A 10,324-nucleotide genomic window follows, 5' to 3' on the forward strand; every position below is an offset into this window, starting at 1 on the left:
TACATATCAAAAAACTTGAAAATAATATTTCATTCCCAAGGTGATTTTCCATTTGACAGATTCTCTGTCTTCATGAATATTTCTCATGGTGAACAAGTCAGTGCAACTTCTCCTATATCTGTGCTGGTTTTCATAAATATTGGCATGCATGAATTATTGTAATACAAATCTTTCTATTCTGTGTTTATCTAGAACTTAGTACAAAGGGCCCCCAGACCCTGACTGGGATTCCCAGGTATTACAGCCATGTAAGTAAAGAAGTAAATACAAAAATAGAAGTCACTGGAATATTTTTATCAAAATATTATTTGATATAAAATACATTTGCAATTAAAATTAAAAGTTCATTGTGGTCCAAACTCTCCAGCTTTTCAACAAAGTATTGGAAAATGATTTTTTTTAAATAAAAAATCTTCCCAATACCAATATTGGGAAGGGGGGTTGGTTTTGGACAGGTTTAAAATTAAATATATTTTATTTTTAATTCAACAGGGGGTTGAAAAATAAATATTCTCTGTTGATTTTCCATAAAAAGAATGATGGTAAATTTTGATTAAATGCTTTTATTTTCCTTCTTAAAATGCCAACAATTTTGCGTGAGCTCTATTAAATTCATAATGATGACAGCACTGGTGAGATGTTTAATGTCAACACAAGGGGAAGGGCCATCTGATAATTTGTCTGTTGGTAGCTCTTCCAAAGAGTCATTCCAAAGATTAGAGAAGCATGTATTAATAGATTATATATTTTCTTTAACAGTATTTTGTGACACGCATTTTTACATTACTGAGAAACTGCAAGAGATGCTCAATGAAGACTTTAATGGTATATGTGCCAGCCATATTTCAGTTCTAAACCATTTGTTATTCACACTTTAGAGTTCTTTATTCTGTTTAAGAAGTTTCAGACCTTAATTTTTTTTATGAACAAAGTGCTTCCTTCAATGGAACAAAAATTTCAGATTCTTCTATTCTCTGACGGAAGTGAAAAGGCATCATTGTATATCATTAAGAAAACAGTAGCCTATTGGCATTAACAACAATAATGCTGGGAAGGAATTTGGGAGTTTTGTTTATGCACATTACATTTCAAACAAGTGGTTCTTTAGGAGCTCAAGTGGTTTTGTGTAGAGCTGTGTAACCTTCCTGAGCCTAACAGTTGCCGTCAAGAAAAAAAATCCTGTCTCCATGGAAACATTCGAGGTGGACCAAGCATGGATTAATCATAATACAATGAATCCTTTTTGCAAGGTGCTGGAAAAAAATCCAGTTTAAAGTGAGTACTGCTGTTCCTTCCTTCCATTCACACTGGAAAGCCTGGGAAATTGACCACAGATGCATATGTGACAGATGCTTTAATTAGTATAGTAGTAAGTTAGGTTCTTTCTTACCATGAACAAATGCTTGGTCAAGGACATTTTTAACCTTAAAGAAGGAGAGAAGGCAAAGTAAAAATAAATCACGTCTCACAGTTCTTTTTTTGTTCACTACTGACTTTATCAAATTAGCTCCATTTAGGCTGAAAATTCATGAAAGGACATTTGTAAATTCTCAGCACTGGAAGCCCAGTCTGATGTGTAAAATGGTAAAATCTGTTTTTGTTTCAAATGACAATACATCAGTCTCACCTACCACTGGAAGAGAAGGTTCTATAACCACAGCTTAGTTGGTAATTCTGCTGATGCACGAAGATGAACAAACAATAAAAACGTATGCAAAGGACAAGCCCTATAGACAATGATCTGTATAAAGAGACCACCCAAAAAGAAAACTATGATTGTGCTCTGCCTTTATGAGATCACTTCTTCTAAGCAAGCTTTTTGCCAGTCTCTTGACTTACCACAATAACCAGATTTGTGTTATAATTCATCTCACTTTTTTAAAATACAATGTTATTGCAAAGATGTTAATTAAAACCCATTTGAAAACCAGGAAACTAAGAAAATACTCCAAGGATGTGACTCCAAGGGCAACCTATCTTGACTTGAAAGTAAACAGGGCAGTGAAAAATTTTTATAGCAGTAAAATGCTTTTCAGGAAAAAAAATATTTACAATGGTTTGGAGAGCATTTTGTATTTTGCATTTTACAAGAGCATTAATTAAATGCCTTCAGTTTAAAAGTAATGCATTTTTTTTCTAAAAAGCAGTCAGCCTGAAATCTGAGAATCAAGCTGGGTCTTCTGTCTTATGTCATCACTGGTAATTAAAATGATTCAAGTCTAAATATAAACCCAAGAATATCTTTGTAACTCTATTGTTTTCTGTAGATCTTATTTAGTAAATAATCTTTAGATTGGAATGTAGCTTGCAGAACTGCATCAGAGACTGCCACTCCCTTAGCTGTTGGATCCTGCAACTTGAAAAAAAGACTAGAACACAGAAAAATCTCATCTTTGCCACTCAGGCAAGCAGACACAAATCTGAATTTGCAAAAGTTACCTTAACTTACCACAATAGGCACATCCTAAGAAACAGAGCACGTGAGTTCAAGGATACATTATTATTTATATATTGACCCATGTACCTCGAGTGACTTGGTGGAGGGGGATATGCATATATAGCAGCACAGTGTGTCCTAGCAGTAGCGTGTCTGGCATGAGTTCAGATAGGCATGAGCAAAGGATGTTAGGACATATCTTTTGCACTGGCCTGACTTAGGATGATAGCTAGGAGGACTACAACCAAACCAAACCAAACACAAACCTAATTCCAGCAGAAGGAAATAGAAGCCAAGTTAACAATTTTTAAATTACTGGTTTAACTTGCTCCAGTTTTATCAGACACAGCTTGTTCAATTTTTGGCTGGAGATAATAGCTCCAGCCACCAAACTGATTGCAGAAGTACAGCAGAAGTGTATGAGTTTTGATTACTGTGAGAAATATGGGCGCAAGAGCTTACCAGGAAACATGGTTCCTGTCCCACAAGAAATTTCAATTTTTTTATAACAAAAATTTCTCCGTTTCCTGCAAACTGAAAGTTCTCTAGAGGCTGCTCAGTGAAGTTGATGCTCCTGTTGGTTTCACTGCTAATAGCAACAGACAAGAATGTCAGTCTCATTTAGGCAGGGGGCTTTCAGAGTCCCCAAGTTTGGGGTAGACCTGCCAGCCTTTTGCTTTAGGGGCAGGGGTCCTGAGTTTCCCAGGCTCTAGGGCAGACCCACCAGATAGGCTGCTGTGAGGCCCTGGACCCTCAGTTTCTAGGATCCCTGCTTCTAGGGAACCCCTCCAGTAACCCAGACAGGGTACTAGCCAAAATGTACCTTGGATTTGGTGAAAGTTCTTCAAATCTATTTGCTCTGAACAAAACATTTTGAGCTCAGTGAACTGGTGTTTTCTTACAGTTTTTTTAATTGGAAAACATCTGGCCAGATCAGCCAATCACATCTCCATAGAGTAAAATACATTTCTATAACAAGGGGGTTTTCTTCTCTAGCAAAGTAGATGAAAAGGGGAAGAAGTAATTTGTTAACTACTACCCGTGGAATTTCCCTACACTGTAAACACAGAGCACAGTATGCAAGATATTTTTGCTAAAGATATTTTTGCCACCAGTTCTCTCTGTATCTAATGGCCAATCTCTATATTTGTTTCCTTATGCTGCTCAATATACTGAAACCACTGTCTGAGGATTATATTATATATTCCTAACACATCAACTACTAAAGAAAATAAATCTGATAAGCAATGCTTCTATCATTTGAGCCAGAAGGGACATCTAGTGGTTCTCATAGCCTCTGCATCACAGTAGGGCAGATTTCATAGTTCTCAAACCAAACCTAAGAGGTTCGGCTCCAATCCATACTGTTTCAGTGAATGAAATTCTACAACCTCCTCCACTACTGCTATAGTGAGCAAGCCATTTATCCTACCAATATTAAGTTTGTCCTGCTAAAATGGAAATGTATTGTTCAGTCTTCAATGAGGGATGTAATATGGATTTCAGTCCCCTTTTGAGTATTTTCGGGTGGATATGTCTCTTCTCCTTTTCTTTAGGTTGATTGGAGTTAATTTTCTTAATCTTTCCTAAAGTAAAAAAAAATAATAAGCCTATTAACATTGTAAGGGACTGAATATATTGGAGTAAAGGTCTTTAATAGCAATGGATAATAAAGCATTCCCTTTGGTCAGAGAAATAGATGCATTAGAAGTACACATGTGCAGAAAGAAAAAAAAAGCAGACACATTTTTAAGCAAGGTAGATTCTCCTTTGGTATGGGCCTGCAAAGGGAGCAGGGAACTTGGCCTGCTACAACTGCTGAGTGACCCTCTGGGATTCTGCTTTCAACCCCTTCCATCCCAAATCCAGGGTATGCAAAGGGGGATGGCCTCTCTGACCCTGGGTATGGATTCTTTCTTCCTCTGACAGCACTGCTACTGGGCTTTAAAATGGACCCCAAAAGGCTGAGGAATGCAACATGAATGGATACTCTAGAGCTTAGAACAGACCCTGTATAATGACCTAACCTCATCATGTTGCTCAAATGCACCATAGAGAAAAGAAAGGGGAAGAGAAGATTTCACTCCCGTATGCACTGCACACTCACGTGGCAGTCAGACACCATTCCTATTTGGTTCTGTTCCTGTCTGATTCCTCCTTACCAAGTGCTGTAGTTTGGAACTATCTCCCTTTTCCCATGGACTTTCCATAATGCTGCTGAAACACAAAGGTAGAGGTACTTGAGATGGCTAAGTCTCAGCCTTTCATAGGGAGATCCTGCAGTCATGCCACTTCCTCGCTCCTGCCTGAGGGCCCCCCTCACCCATCACATCATAAAAGCTGCCTAAATCTTGACGGAATTCCTCTTTCCCTCAATAACCACTAGAGAGGTCTTGAAGGCTATGCATGGGACTGCTCTTATAAAGATGACAGGCACACATGCAACGATAGCTAAGGGCTCATCTCATCTATCTTATCTAAAACAGGGCTATGCAAAAGATGGTAACCAGGACCAGGACAAACGCAAGCCAAGTTATCTGAGTTATTCAGATGAAGATACTTAGCCATGAGGGACTGCTAACTACTCAGACAAGTTAATGGTAAATAACACAGGTCTAACCTCTATTTTATTGGCATCTCTATTTTTTACATAAGGCTATTAACATTAGAAACTTTTGGGAGGCCAGGTGTCCCCTGAGAAGGGGCACATGGCTCTTGTACATGTCCCATTGTTCCATGGCTTTGTTTCATAGCTTCCTGAGCACATCTGGTCCTGCTCCCCCTGGTTGTGCCACACAGTCCTAGGCACTTACATAATTCCATACCACATTTTGCTCCTTTTAGCAGTGGAACTAATGAGATTGTCTGAGGGGGAGATGTATTTTATTCTGGCTCTGGTATCACCAGCCAAATGACTACATGAGTACCAATGCAATGCCATAATTTTCCAGGGTATGCAGTGCCCGCTATAGCTATGAAACCACAATTGCCAGCATCCTACCTCCCAGTTGCATTACTCTGAACATCTGTAGGCGAGGAGGAGGAAATTTCAGTTGGGAGGGCCCCCTTCCTCTTCCATAGTTATGCTTTCCATCTCCAGCAGCTTCCTCTCTCTTTTCCCCCCACTTTTATCATGACCCAGGTACCCCCTTCTTTGGCAACAAACAAGATGCGTTGTATGCCAGAGTGCAAGATATTCAGACCATTGGTTAGAATAGCCCCACATACATCATGTAGAAGAGGCTTAAAACACACCAAGTTTGAATTGCTTTCTGCTTTATGACCTTGTCCGAGAGAGACACAAGAACACATTCATTTCAAGGATAGCATTCTCCCAGCCTCCCCTCCCTGAAACTCAGTAGGACATGTCTCGTCTGCCTCCCCACTCACAGATGTTAGACAACAAAGAATCACTGTGGGATATCCACTGGATATTCCCAGTGTAAGCTAAATGGGCTGGTGACTTACTGCTCCCATTCATTTTTCTCTCACTGAACACATGGTATCACAATGAAAACAACAGGTTAGGTCAGATCTACTCTGTTACCAGAGATCATATGACTGCAAAATAACATAAGAACCTTACAGAATTAGCAGAGCATTATTGTCCTCTTCTTTTGGGTTGTGAAAGAAGCCAACTGAGTGGAGCTTGTAGGACATGATGGCACTACAGCATTGGTCTGTTTTACTGCAAGCAGCCAGTAGTCCTCTGTGGACAGCTAAATCTGCTAGAGATAGGAGGTGCAGATAAGGATTTTAGTTAACACTTAACTGGACATACTAAGAAATCCAGACACCAGGCCTTCTCCATCCAGCATAATTGAAAACTTCTAGATTCAGGGCAGCTGGAATCCTATACAGTATAGGAGGAATATGAGGGCCTGGAGACAAGAGCTGGCAAGTTGCCAAAGGGTACAGCTTTCACCCAAAATCCCTATCTATGCTCAAGTATTCAATGATAGAGCAGCAGCACACTCTCTCCCCATCCCTTCCTTCCTGTCCAGTCTGCTGGAGAATATTGTAATTAGTTTATGCTGAGAAACTGTGCACATATATGTAGGAGGATGTATGAAGAATTTAGTATTCTCAACTCTAAACATGATTTAAAAAATCAGCAATCAGGCCTCAGAAAGGGATGAGATTTGCTTAAATATAATGAGATTTCTAAACAAAAATGTGGGAGTGTGGGATACACTTGAATCCCATTTTCAAGCTTTTCTCTTCAACTCTTGGCAGCTAGAAATTTACAACTTTTACAACAGGTAAAAACTGACATCATCACATAAATACTGAACCACAGGAACTGAGAACTTAAGAAAAACACCAAATTATTTCCAGAGAAAATTGCCTGACAAAGCAGTTGACAATGTGTCTCTAGGTCTGTTCAGTGCTCCTGGCTCTATCAATAAAAATGCCATCTTGTGGTTGCCAGGTGGAGTGACAGTGCTGATTTGGGGAAAGCCTGTTTTGGGTGTGGATTTCAGTATAGATTTGTGTGTTTCACTTGGCAAAATACCCTCTGAAGTTTTAGGTCTCAGCTTCATGGGATGGGTTTGATGTTCCTGGGCCTCTCATTAGAAGTAATAAAACAAAACACAAGTTTCACTGTAACTTTGAGTTGCCAGCTTTAGCTCTTGTTATAAAGGCTTTGGAGAAGAAGCCCACCAGAATAATAAAGCATTGGGGTTGAAATCCTCTGATTTACTCAAAGTTCCTGGGTGGCCAGTTTCCTGCCTGATTTATGGACATTACGTGAATGCAGTCCACCTGTTGGGACTGCTCAAATATTCTGAGGACTTAAAGAGTTATTTGCGTTCTTTCTGCTCTTTGCCCAACAGCTGCAGAATTTCAATGAATATTTTTTTCTCCCTCCTCCAGCCTTATACGCTTAGAGGAGGCAGAAATGAGAACTTGCAGGAAGATAAGAAGTTCCAGGAACCAGGATGATTCCCCAACCCTTGAGTTAGGGTGATGTCAGAATGGCTTTTAGCAAGCTGATTAGCTGTTTTCCCTGAGCTTCTACTTTCCTCATAACATATGCCCACTACCAACCTTACTCAGCTCTCCATGAACTTCTCTAGCTTTTCTCTTCACCTTCTTTCCCTTCCCTCTTCCTTTGCCTTTTACACTCTTGCTTACAATTAACTGATCTCTTCCCATCTCCTCTTCCACACTCCACAATCCGATAGAAAAAAGAACTTAAGCCACAATACAGAAGCAACAGTAGAAAAGAGAGAACATTAATGCTGGTAGAAAAAAACCCCAAGAATTATTTTCCATGGACTTAAAAAAAAAAAAATTAAACAAAACAATGTGTTTCTTTGAGATTTTTTTCCTGAAATTTTCCAGTTTTTCCATTGAAATGGTTTTATGTAGATTTCAATCAAATAAAAAAAAATACTTTGACTTTCTTTTTTGCCTTCTACTTCCCATTTTCCCCTTCCCTGAAAGTTTCCCAAATAGGTAGGGGAAGCGAAAAGTAGGATTGGAAGGTCACCTAGTCCAGTCCCCAAAGACCTAAGGCCACCATCCCATGCATCTTCAAGATCCCCTTCAAAATCATCTTTGCTGTAATATATCAAAGAATCTGCAATTGGTTGCTGAGCTAGGGATATGGCAAGGCAAATCATAGTTACTTCTACCAAATGACCAAGAATTACACACAGCAATGCTACTTTCTTTCTTGCCACGCTAGTGTCACTCCTAGCACATTAGGGCACAACACAGTTACTTATAGCTTAGAATGGGGCTTACAATATAAATATTTATCACAGGGTCACGCAGGTGCCCTGTGCCTAGGAAGGGTTAAGGGCAGCTGCCAATCACCTAGGGAGCCCAGGTGGCGGTTGCTGGGGCAACCGGGCTGGTCACATGACCAGGAGGGGGCAGGGCCAGGCCTTTATAAACAGCCCCGGCCGGAGCCTAGTTAGCAGTTCCCTTCTGGTAGTAAGATGTGTGGGAGTGCTGCAGTTGAGTAGAGCAGGGCTGATGGTTGCAGTTTGACCACCCAAGCAGCTACAACATGGTAAGGGTGGAAAGAAGCCTGATGGGGAGGCTATTGATAGAGAGGCACGTATGCTTAACCCTATGTTTGAGCAAGGAAGCTTGTTATTGAGTTACAGCTGGTGTGCTTATGGTTCTGTTTAGTTTGTTGTGTAAATACTGGAGGACTGGGTGAGGCTGTAGGGGTGTGAGGAGGTCTCTAGGAACCCCCAGTCTCCTGGGTAGTTCCCATGTGCCCTGTGTGGGTGTGGCAGTTGTGCCAGGCATGGCACAGTTGTACAGTGCTGAGGCAGTGCAGCAGATGGGGGAATTGCCCCCATCCCTGGATGGGTGAGAGTTGTGAGACCTGAGCAGGGGAGAGGACCCCGGCAAAGGGGCAGGGGGCCAGGCATGGCTTGGGCTACCTGAGCCCCACTGATGACACACCAGTGGAAAGCCTGTGGGTGGCTTGTGTCCCTCCCCAAGGGGAGGGCCTACACAAGTGGAAGCCTCAGGTGGGTGCTAATAGGGTGCCAGGGAAGACACAATTGTTTTGGGGCCAGGCACAGCTTAAACCACCTGAGCCCCACTGAAGGAGCACCAGTGAGAAGCCTGAGGGAGGCTTGCATCTGGCCATGGGGGGCCACACAAGCGGAAGCCCTGGGTGGGTGTTGCTAGGGAGATGAGCCCAGAGGGGGTGAGTCCATGGTTATAGAGAGCCTGGCAAAGGCAAAGTGAAGCCGCAGGAGCGGGCGTGTATTTGAAGGAAGCCCCAGGAGGGCACGGATAGAAAAGCCCCAGGAGGGGGCGCACACAGTTTAATAGACACCCTGAGAGGGGTGCGGACAGGGAAGAGTCTGAGAGGGGCTCCATGGTGGTGTGGACCCCAAGGAACCCAGAGGGGCCAGGTAAGGCTTAGGCTGCCTGAGCCTAATCAGACCCTGGCCCCAGGAGGGGGCACTCATATCCTTGTCAGACACCCTGAGAGGGGTGCAGACTGGACAGAGTCCCAGAGGGGCTCCACTGTGCGGAGAACCCTGAGGGGCCAGAGGGGCCAGGTAAGGCTCTGGCTGCCTGAGCCTAACTCGACACCGATAGTTGACAGGAACCCAGAGGGCCCAGGTAAGGCTTTGGCCGCCTGAGCCTAATTGGACAGAACCCAGAAGGGCCAGGCAAGGCTTAGGCAGCCTAGCCCATTGGGAAGAACATCATTGGTAAGCCTGATAGAGCTAATAAATAGAGAAGCGCCGGGGGTGTGAGAAGCCTGGGGGCGCAACAAGCCCAGGGGTGCTAGGCAAGACACAGAAAGGAACAGGACCTGACAACGTCTGGAAGAGCTGCGAGGCTTGGGGCGTGCTAAAGGGGAGGTTGGAGGCATGCGTAGCCCATAAGGCTGGGGGTGCACCAGGTCACTCCAATAGAACAGGGAACAGTATTAGCATACACCGTGTACAAGGGGGTTGAAAGAAGCCTCCCATATACAAAAGTACATTTCATCAAAGACATGGCGGGCGAGAATAGAAGGTGCTGGATCGCTTACTTGACACGGTAGGGGGCACTAGCGGGATCACGGCCGCTCCTAGGCCCCACTCCGTAACAATATTAATAATAAAAATGTTTTCCTTCTCTTCTAGGGCTATTAACAGAAGCCATTTTCTTCTTCCTCCAACAAAGCAGTAAGAGAGAGAAGATAATGATTTCCTTGATCTAAAGCAAGTAGTGAGACTGGGAGAGAGAGCAGCAAGGCCATTACAAAAGATGCAGATAGAGAGCCACAGAACACAGTTGCTGGGGTTTTTGGTTGTAGTCATGCTGGTCTAAGGACATAAGCAGGCAAGGTTCTTTGAGTAGATGTGATCTCTTTTATTACCCCAACTGAGTACTTGGGGGCACATGCCCCCCAGA

Source organism: Gavialis gangeticus, unplaced genomic scaffold, assembly GCF_001723915.1.
Source record: "Gavialis gangeticus isolate Ggan-Ray unplaced genomic scaffold, GavGan_comp1, whole genome shotgun sequence".
Classification (NCBI taxonomy): Eukaryota; Metazoa; Chordata; order Crocodylia; family Gavialidae; genus Gavialis; species Gavialis gangeticus.